Source organism: Orcinus orca, chromosome 15 (genome assembly GCF_937001465.1).
Source record: "Orcinus orca chromosome 15, mOrcOrc1.1, whole genome shotgun sequence".
Taxonomy (NCBI): Eukaryota; Metazoa; Chordata; class Mammalia; order Artiodactyla; family Delphinidae; genus Orcinus; species Orcinus orca.
Genome location: NC_064573.1, coordinates 555618 through 566290, shown reverse-complemented (window position 1 = coordinate 566290; position 10673 = coordinate 555618). Strand labels below are relative to the sequence as shown.

The window sequence follows — 10673 nt, the reverse complement described above, 5'->3', positions numbered from 1 at the left end:
ATCCCTGCAGTGCTGGACCCCCAGGCACGTGGCTGCCAGAGGGTCCAACATCCGCAGCATTTGCTCCTTACTGACGCTGCCTAACAGTGGCTTCAAAACGATCAGAAATACAGAGCAAAACCTGCAGAAGTCCAGAAACAAAGCAGTAAAAATAATGAAAGGGAATGAGACACACATAATGAAGGAAGTTAAGGGGCTTAGCGAGACGAGAAGAGTACTTAAAAAGGAAGTTTGAGAAAGGTCTGTCCCTCTCCGACACGCTGAACTATTTGCTTGGTTTTAGGGAGAGGAGTTAGCCCACGTGGAAGGATGCCCACAGTGCCCATCGCATCTGTGGGTGCCAGGCAGCCCACGGGCGGAGGTTGGACTGCGTGTCCTCCCCAAGGGCCCCTGGGCCCGGAGTTCAAAGCTCCTCGGTTTGCAGACGTGCTCAGTCTCTTGTTTCAGCATTCCTACCACATTCTAGATTGTTACTGCTCTGTAAGCGCCTAAAATAATGATGATAACTGGTTTTGTTTGCTATGGCCCAGATGTGTCCTAGCGCTAACTCATTTAAGCATCAGAACAATGAAGGAGGTTCTACTGTTATTTCCACTTTATAGACAAGGAAAGTGACCCACAGAGAGCTAAGTGATTTGGCCAAAGTTGCACTGAGGCTACTAAGTGATGGACAGGATTTGCACCCGCTGCCAGCAAGTTCACACGCACTGTTTCTAAAACAAAGTGCTGATGGTTACTCCATCACGACAAGTGAAATTAAGCAGAACATGCGTGTTATCCTTTCTTTTTCGTTTTTGTAAAATTGGTAGACTTAGCAGTTCAGATGCCTAATGAGTTTTGCTTCTATCTCAGAAAGGCATTCAATTAAGTCTCCCAAAGAAAACAGAAAATGTGCGTCGCTAGAACAGTCTAGATGGGGGTAGAGTGTCCCTGGCACCACGATGAGGCAAGTTGATTGCAGTCGGCACCAGAGGCACAGCTCAGTGGAGGCCCCGGCCCCTGGGTGTCCTCCTCTTTGGAGAACGTTGAGTTACCGCTTTTCCACCAGCTCAAGGTGAGGAAAGAGCTAATACACTGTGTGATAGAATTAGGCTTCTGAAATACCTGACAGGCTCACCAAAGAGGTTAGTAAAAATGAACAAACACAATTTAATAGAAACAAATATACTGCACCTAGATTTTAAAGAACCAAATAGCTAAAAACTGCGGATCAGGAGAAACCAGGAACAACTGCACCAGTAGAGACTGGGGGAGATGGAGAGATCTTTGCCGACTGAAAATGCAGGGTTGACTGAGAACGTGACGTGATGCCAGGAAAGGCTAGTGAGTGCTTCGGCCGGATGCACAGAGGTACGGTGTCTGGAGAGGGGAGGGGCATGGGCTCGTGCCACTCTGCACATCACAACCACGGCACAAGCTCTGAAGGGGCAGCCGCGGGGGAGCTGGGGCTGGAAATTTCCTCCCATGAAGGGTTAGGGGCTGGGGAGTATTTAGCCTGAGAAATCATACATACCCATCCTCACTCAGACCTATGTAACCCAGAGGCTGGGCGCTCGCTGTGGGCCAGAGATTTCCATAAGCCGCCTTGTTTACTCATTTATTGTTCAGTGTTTCCTAGAGTTGGAGGGCTTCTGTGTTAAAGGGATCCTCCACCTAGTTCTGCCTCAGCAGCTACAATATCCATCCCCAGGGGGAAAATGCCCCACCACCCATAACAGGTTCTGCTCAGCCTAGGACAGACTCTGTCCGGAAAACACGGCACGGCCAGCGCCCAGAAGCCATCACCTCCTGGGGGAGAGGTGGCCTTTCAGGGACAGAGAGGTGGCCAGGCCTCTCCGGCTCTGATGTTCAGTGAGTGTTTCTATGAAGAAAAAAGCCTTCTTTCCAAGGTTCCGGTGTCCAGGCTCAAGTTGGAGAGGAACACCTTCTTCGTGTAAATGCACGTGGTGAAACAGCCCCTCACAGAGGCCGTCAGGATTCAAGACACACCACACACGCATCTGACAGTGCCAGCCCGCAAAGCGCAGGCTCTCCTGGTGACCGGCCGAGCGTCTCCAGACCCCTCAAGTGCCCTTCCTCCAGGATCTCGCGACCGCGCTTACTGGAGAGCCCCTCGCCTGCCCCTTTTCCGCAAGGGCCGCTTCCGCGTGTGGTTATGGAGGGGGCGAGGGTCTCTGCGCCTCTGGAACCGCCCCTGCGTCGGTGGGCCCGGGGCGCAGATCGGGGTCCGCGCCTCGTGCGCCCCCGAGAGTTCGCCCTGAGTGGACACGTCCCCGGGCTCCCGGACGGACCGCCGCGCCCAGGGGTCCGCTCGCCCTAGGGACCCGCGGCCGGGCGCGAGGGGGCGCCGCGCCACAGCAGCCGGGCGGATCGCCGGGGCCGGGCCGGGCCGGGGGCGGTGCGCGGGGCGGTGCCGGACTCCGCGGGTTGCGGGCTCCAGAGACGCCGCGCTCCTCCTGGAGGAGGCCGCCGGCCCGGCGAGCCGAGCGGCAGCCCGCGGAGTCGGGGGCCCCGAGGTGAAGCTGCGCGCGCGGTGGGGCCGGGGACCCACAGGGGAGGGTCCCGGGGCCGGAACGGGGCCGGGGGCACAGGCTTCCACACTGGAGGGTGCCGATGCCGGAGCGGGGCGGAAGGGCGCGGGGCTTCTGCAGTGAGGGCTCCGGGCCGGAGCGGGGACAGGAGACGCAGTAGGATCTACACCGGGGGGTCCCGAGGCCAGAGGGGAGACGGGGGGCGGACGCGGCGGGGAGAGAGACCTACGCTGGAGTCTCCCGGGGCCGTAGCGGGGACAGGGTGTCTACATCGTGAGATCCTGGGGCGGGGGCGGGAGGGGCGCGGGGTCTACACCCGAGCGTCTGGGCGGGCCCAAGGCAACGGGGGCGCAAGCACCTGTCCCACAGCGGCGACAGTCCGGCGCGCGCGGTCTCTACTCGGTTGCGCAGGGGGCTGGGGCCAAGGAGATTGCGGGAGGGACATTTAAGCGCCCCTCCCCCACCCCCGGCCACCGGAGCGGCGGGCGGGGCTGGGCTGGGCGCCGCCCCCGGCCCCCCGTCAGGCTCCAAGTCCCGCGCTGGGCCGGCGCCCGGCCGCAGGCGCGCGCGGGCTCCGCCAGCTTCGTGCGCTTTCATGGAGGTCTGGGCGGCCTTGGCCGGAGCCTGGTTCCAGCTGCCGCCCCGTCTGTCTGTGTCGGATCTGCAGGAGCCCAGGTGAGGGGACGGAGGGGTGGGACAAAGCGGCGTCCGCGACCGGGAGCGGGGCGGTGACCTAAGCGGAGATCGGGGTGGGGGCACCAGAGTGGGATGATCAGGGATCTCCCAGGCACCCTCCCTGGCTGGCTGTGGGCGCACCCGGCTCCGCGAAGAGGGCGCGGGACGTGGGCGAGTCCCCGGCGCGCGGGTGCCCTTTCCTCGCCCCTTCCTGCCGCCCCTGCTGTGCAGAGGGGAAAGTCGCCCCGTATACACAGCGGTGCGCGCTAGGGTAGCCTTACACACACACACACACACACGCACGCACGCACGCACGCACGGCCGCCCTCCCAGCCTTGCCTTCTCTGGCCCGGGCGCGGAGCCGGGGCGTGGACCTGAACCCAGGAGAGGGTCTGCGAATTCTGCCAACTAGGATCCCAAGCGCTCCCTGCGCCCTCCCCATCCGAGCCGAGCCCAGGGGGCTCCCACACTCGCCCTCTGAGCCCAGATCGGGCGCCGGGGCTGGGGGGCTCAGAGAGCAGCGCGGGGTCCGGATAGTGGCTCCAGAAATGAGGGGGGCGGGTGCTCAGGGGGTCCTGGGCTTTGGCAGGGATGACAAGGACGTCCAGAAGGGCGAGCTGGGGTCTCTCTGCGCCCCTAATGCTCCCCCAAGCTCCCGAGTCCCTGGGGACCCTGCCGTGTCCCTGCGCCCGCGCGGGTTTGCTCTCCAGGGGTTTCGGGTGACCGGTGGAGCCCCCTCCCAGCCCGCTGGTCCCAGCAGACTTAGTTTCTGATTTCCGACTCTCTGGGCAGGGCTCTGATCGTGGGCTGTGTCTCCTTTTGTCACGGCTTGTCACCTCATCCGAAACTCCAGCCCAGAGCTGGGTTGGCCCCGGTGGATTCTACTTGGCCTTTGGAATCACCTGCCTGGGCCTCCCCTTCTCCTCCCTCTCGCTGGGCTGCAAAGATGCCAGTTTCCTGAGTCCTGTACTCAAGGCCAAGATTTGGAGCCAGTGGCAGTGACCCCGCTGGGAGGTGGCCTCGCGGAGGCAGCGGTGGCAGCTGGTTTGCCCCCTCGTTCCCCGGGGCAGCTGCCGAGGGGGTCAGTTAGGAGAACCCCCAAGGTCTCCCTGTCCACCAGGGGTGGGAGCACAGAGACCCTCTGTCTCTGCGGCGACCTCCAGGGCGATCCCACAACCCAGGCAGTTTAAGCAGAAGCGGGCGCCGTCCTTCCCCCACCCCTAATCTCTAGATGGTGCGGTGTATACAGCAGGCCTCCCGAGGCTTCACCGCATCTATGATGCCCCGTTAGTCAATGGATGGACTCATTCTGGCTTCCCTTAAACTGAACGCAGGGAGAGCGTGGTGGCTTATTGGGGGCTGGAATCCCCTTGCTGTGGATCCCCGTTGCTTACCAGCCACACACACGCTAAGGATTACACAGTATTGCCAATGAAACGCTAGTATATCTGCACCTTCACTGGGGATAAGTTAGGAGAAAACTCCCAGACCCCTTCCAAGGCCAATGCCAAGTGTCTTGATCCTTTTCATCTTACAATTTGTGTATTTCCACTTTGCAAAAGTTTTTTTTTTAATACCTTGAGATTCCCATAATTTAAGGAAACAATTGGATGTTTTTGTAGGCATGAGAGAAAAGGAGGGACACGAGTTCTTGCCTGGCACTGAGGCCTGCGCACGCCAGATGCTCAGAAAATATGTGCTGGTTGATTCATTGTTTGAGTTTAATTAAGAGATTCTACCCAGGGTATGGCTGGGACCTGCACTATCATAATTACAGGTGTATGTGCGATGATTAATAGGTCGTATGGAACACATGGGTTGGTAGGAAATGATAACATGTTGGGTTTTGCCCTGGCAAAAGCAGGTGGGCTCCGTGTCCCTGGAGGATTTGACAGCCAGGGGCACGGGCAGCCCCGCTCCTACCCCAGCTCTCCCCCCGGGCACCAGGAGGGCAGGGCGGGCTCAGGGGCGTTGGAGCGGGGGGCAGCCTCTCAGCTTCCGCGGCAGCGTGGATGCGAGGGGTGGGAGTGAAGGGGAGCAGATGAGGCGGTGCCGGATGTGAGGGCCCAGGGGGTCCGGGAAGAATGGCCACGTGCGTCTGAATATCTGAGCACCATGTCCTAATGGGCAATTTCCCGAGGAACAGGGACATTTCAGGACTGAGGCGCAGAGCCCGCACTGCCCGCGAGGTCACTCAGGGTCAGACTGAAGAGGGCGTCACCGGGTAGCTCCAGGCCGAGGTGGAGGAGGGTGCCGGGTGAGAGCCGCTCACACCCCAGCACCCTGGCAAGCCCTCCCTCGCTGCCCCACGACGGCCTGGAACCTGCAGCATCACCCTCGGAGCTGGTCAGGGCTCAGGCTCTGGCCCCAGCCGGCCTTTCAGTGGGTGATTAGTCTGCACGTCACAGCTGAAAGGGGGTCCGCTTGGGCGTTGAAGAAACAGCCGTGTCATACATACAATGGAATATTACTCAGCCATAAAAAAGAAACGAAATTGAGTTATTTGTAGTGAGGTGGATGGACCTAGAGTCTGTCATACAGAGTGAAGTAAGTCAGAAAGAGAAAAACAAATACCATATGCTAACGCATATATATGGAATCTAAAAAGAAAAAAAAAGGCATGAAGAACCTAGGGGTAAGATGTGAATAAAGACGCAGACCTACTAGAGAATGGACTTGAGGATACGGAGAGGGGGAAGGGTGAGCTGTGACAAAGTGAGAGAGTGGCATGGACATATAAACACTACCAAACGTAAAATAGATCGCTAGTGGGAAGCAGCCGCATAGCACAGGGAGATCAGCTCGGTGCTTTGTGACCACCTAGAGCGGTGGGATAGGGAGGGTGGGAGGGAGACGCCAGAGGGAGGAGATATGGGGACATATGTATACGTATAGCTGATTCACTTTGTTATACAGCAGAAACTAACACACCATTGTAAAGAAATTATACTCCAATAAAGATGTTAAAAAAAAAAGAAAGAAAGAAACAGCCCTGTCTCTGTCACCTCCCAGTGGCTCTCCTGAGAGCTTCAGCGCTTCTCAGCCAAAGCAGACGAGACAGAGGCCTGCTCCCCACTCGGCGTCGCACCTGTGGGCACCTGCCAGGTACAGACGGTTACTCGGTGCCCCGTGCCATTAACGCACCCAAGCAGGCACGGGTGCGCGTCGCTGTGAGGCCAGACACACGCGTACTGGGCCTCCTCGATCGTAGCCGCAGGGCAAACGTTTCAGCTGCTGCTGCTTTGTCTTTCCTGATCCCTCCCGTGTCAGACCAGAAGGCTGCACTGAACCATGCCAGCTCTCTGACTTTCGGGGGAAAACTCGTTTCTGTGAAACAGAGCCGGGCATACATTCACGCAGAATGAAACTCCCAACACTTTAATTTGATTGTCTGTTTAGAAAGAAGACAAACTGAAATGTCACGTATAAATAGTACAGGAGACATTACGTTGTTTTTTAAATTAATGAAGCTAAGAAGCGAGAGCAGACCGCACACCGCGGGGCAGACAGCGCCCTGGGCCCCCGACGCCTCGCCGCCCCCGAGGGGCTCCGGCTGGGCCACGGCGCTCTGCCCCGCCTCACCCACCCGACACCTGCTCTGTCCGCCCCCCTCGGCCTCCCTCCTCCCTAGACAAGCCTCCTGGGGAGGGAGCAGATAAGCTCCAGTGGTGGCAGAGCCAGAGCCCTGGGCTGCAGTTCCCAGAATTTAATGACCTTCCTGGATATTTTTAACCTTCTCAGATATTTAAACGATGGAGTTTAAACCTCAGATTAGACTTGGGAAGTGCTGGGCACATGAAAAGCGAGGCTAGGATTATGGCGCCCAGCAGAGCCTCAGAAACCCTCAGGCTGATATGAGTGTTGGGTTTTTACTAAATTCTAGCTTGAAGACACAGATTTATTTTTGTAAAGGATTAGCCTTTTCCGGTGGGAAAGGCTGTGATCTCCGTGTTCCTGACTCAGCCCTCACCGGCCTGCAGCCACCAGGCCCCAACAGGACGCAGGGAGGGTGTGTGTGGACGGAGGGTCTGCCCCCCGCTGGCGAGGCTTCCTGGAGCCTGTGCACTCCCAGCCGGGGGTCTCCACATGCACCCTCACCCCTCCCATCCCCAGAGGGTGCCTGCCTCCGTCCCGGGTTCTGTCCGGGGGTTGGCATGGGGCCTGGGCTTCGGAGCCTCAGCCGGAGTCCAGGTGATTCCCATCACTGGGGCAGTGGGAAGCTGGTGTGTGGGTTCTGACTGGCGTCTTTGTAGCAGAGTGAAACGGAAAGTACCGGCATGTCACCTATTGTGAGTGCAGTTCTCTGTGTTCTGGGTCACAACGTTAAACGGGTTCAAAATAACGGAAAGGCCCTGCCCAGAACGTATGTCTAAAAGCCGGATCTCCCCGCTGAGTTCAGCGTAGCCGGGCAGCCGAACGGCCAGGCTCACAGCAGTGCGCAGGGATGCCCACTGGGGTGGGGCCGGCCCGGGGGGCGGGGGGCGCGCCGACCGGGGGGCGGGGCGCTGGCTTAGGCCCCGCCCCTTGCTAAGCAGGCACCTGCCGGACTCCCTGGTCCCGGAGTCCCACCCGCACAAGGGTGCCGCCGCCGGCCCCTGGGGCAGAGTCCCCGTGCGCTGTCTGAGGCCCCGACCTCCAGGCCAAGCTGATTTCAGATCGTCTCCCTGAACAAACAGCGGCCCAACCGGGTCTGGTAACAGCCAGGAAGAGGGTTCCCTTCCTTTCCGGGGGTCGAGGAGGCGTGTAGATTAACATGGGAAAAAGTGCATGACAAGTGTTAAATCCGTATGTTTTATGTAACATCATAGCAATTAATGCAATGGAGTGTAACGCTTCAGTGAAATAAAACGCATTAAAAATTAATGCCCGTTATGTAGATTAGCTACTTAGTCTTGGGAAGGGAACGGTCTTGCTTCTCAGCCTCTGATGTTTGGTTGTGGTGCTGTACTGTTGTGAGGCCCCTTTCTGGAGAATTTAGCTAGTTCACAGTTACTTCAAGAAAATGACCGCCTCTGACTGTGAACAAATTTCCTTGATTTTTTTTCCACCAAAAGAAAAAACAAAGACATATTTTAGATGAAGAAAGATAGGAAATATGTATCGTTGGCTTCTTGAATACTCACCAAATTGGAAGTAGAAAAATTCTAGAGTCTCAAGAAAACGCAGAGGTGTGCGGGGCAACGAGCACGACGAACAAGGTGGCTTTTCATCTCCTGGAATCCTGACGTGTTGTTTTAACAAGAAACCTACAACTGGGGGGCGGAGGCTTCGCAAGTAAGAGGCTTCCGAGGGGCTGTCACTCCCGGCAAACACCTGCCGGCCGGCTGGGGGCCGCGACGCATCTGAGCCCACGCCTGGCCCCCGGGGAGGGGGGTGCCCGGTGCGTTCACCGGAGCAGAGCTGCAGGCGGACAGGCCGTTGGGAGGGAGAGGGGCCCGCTCTGCTCAGCGGCGTCATGGGTGGGTCACGTCTGGGCTGACGCCCTTTTATGTGAAGAGATTATTTCACACCGAAGGGAACGCGACCATAAAGAAGCCCGTTCCAAGCCCGAGGAGCAAGTGGAAAGGTGGCTCCTCGTGTTTCCAGATACGACAAATGCGACTAAAAATACCTGCTATTTCACCATGAAAGAAGTACATTTTTATCATAGAGGAACTGGAAACATAGATTAAAGAGAAGCATAAGTTTAAGAAGAAGCTTGTGTAATTCCACTCCTAGAGGGACCGGCTACTGATTGTTAGGATATGTCCAAGCTTGTGTAATTCCACTCCTAGAGGAATGGCTACTGATTCGTTAGGATATGTCCTTCTTTCAGGGTTTATATACAGAATTACCACCCACAGTCCCACGTACACACACTCTCACACAAGCATTTGGGATCATTTTATGTCTTCATGTTTTCACTTGTTAAATTGAATATTTTTGGGTGGATTTGTCAAAATGTGTTTGTGTTTCCTTCTATTGTTGGCCATGTGGGTTGTTTCTCATTTCTCAATATTCTATAATAGACATCTTTATCTTCAGAAGGCGTTTCATTTGGTCACAGTGCATGAGCTCTCAGGCTTTTCATACATGACGCCAGATGGTTTCTCGGGAAAGTTGTGCTGGAGTTCCCTGCACATCACCTTGACTCTCATCACATTTCGAATCTTAATCTCTGCGTTTCCAATGCCAAGGTCTTTCTGTCGGAAGGTACCACGGGGTCGTTACAAAACACTCGTGCAGGAGAAAGTGTGAATCGGGACGTGTGTTGCCACCGAGCTGGCCGGCTCCTGGGCTGTTTGTCACGCATGTCCCTGCATGTCCCGCACCGGGAGATGCCTGGTTTCCTGCGTGTGTTTTCAGGGGTCATTGCTGCCTCGGTTGTCCCGTCTGTCTCCCAGGAAGGCTGTGCTTCTTCCCCCGCTGCCTTTTCCTCCTGTCCTCTGTTTCTCTGTGGCGGCCTCGCTTCTCCCGTTTTTGGCGTGTGCTTCCTCCCGGACCACCGTTTGCCCACGCTGTTTGCATTTACCTCCAGCCCTGCAGTGGGCCACCGGCTGTGCGAGCACCAGCACTTGGGCGCCCACCCTCTGGCCTTGGCCACATGGCTGTGTCTGTGCTGCAGGGCCCAGCAGACGTCTCTGAGTGTTCACAGTGAGCTGGGTTCTGTGCTGAGCATCTGGAGTCCAGTTGTGGAGGAGGAGATGTGTACAGATACAGGAGGATGGACGCAGCTACACACACATGCACATCCATACACACGTGTACACACCCACATATACACCTACACGCATGCACATCGACACACACGTATACATGTATGCACACATACATACCCACCCACATGTGTACACACCCACACATACACACATTCACACACACACGCATGCACAAGCCTGGCGGGCAGGGGAGACCCTTAGAGAAATCTCCAGGCAACACCCCGTGAGCCACGCGGCCTGGAGACCTGGAGTGGCGCCCGGGGGTTGGGGGCTCTGAGCTGGGTGGCCCGTGTGCGCCTTTGTGGCTCACAGACCTCTTCTTGGTGTCGGTACGTGGGGGGAATGTAGGCGACTTTGAGACGTGTCCCCACTGAGCGGCATGCGGCCGTCTTCAGGCCACACGCCTGCCCTGGGGCTGCCCCCCGTCCCCCTCCACTCTGCACCCCCAGTGCAGGGAGGCTGCCCAGCGAGGCCCTTTGTCCGCACTCGGTACTCAGTCGGCCTCTCACTGCACCTGCCCTGCAGCCCGTGCGGCCCTGGGCCAGGTGCGGCCTGCCCTCCCACCCCCGCGGCCCCGGGGAACAGGAATCATTCTGTCCGCACACACAACGCGCCGCCCAGCTCGGGCTGGAGAAGAAGGGCCCCAGAATCGTCAGTTGGCGCCACTCACGGCTGCGGGGAGGAGGCCTTGGCACGCGGCTCCCCCACCCCCGGCCTGTGAAGGGGCGTCCCGCTGCCCCTTTGGTGGTGAGACCAGAGTAAGGGCTTA

The 10673-nt window shown here is 57.7% G+C and overlaps 1 protein-coding gene across 1 annotated transcript in view; it reads left to right on the top strand.

Moving 5' to 3' along the window:
• Positions 1-2471: 2471 nt before the first annotated feature.
• The window catches only part of KCNG2 (potassium voltage-gated channel modifier subfamily G member 2), a 78711-nt gene continuing 70509 nt past the window's right edge, over positions 2472-10673 (top strand). Inside the window, exon 1 of the mRNA XM_049698594.1 lies at positions 2472-3206. The gene's annotated coding sequence lies outside the window, so the exon portion shown is untranslated. The remainder of the gene's footprint in view (positions 3207-10673) is intronic.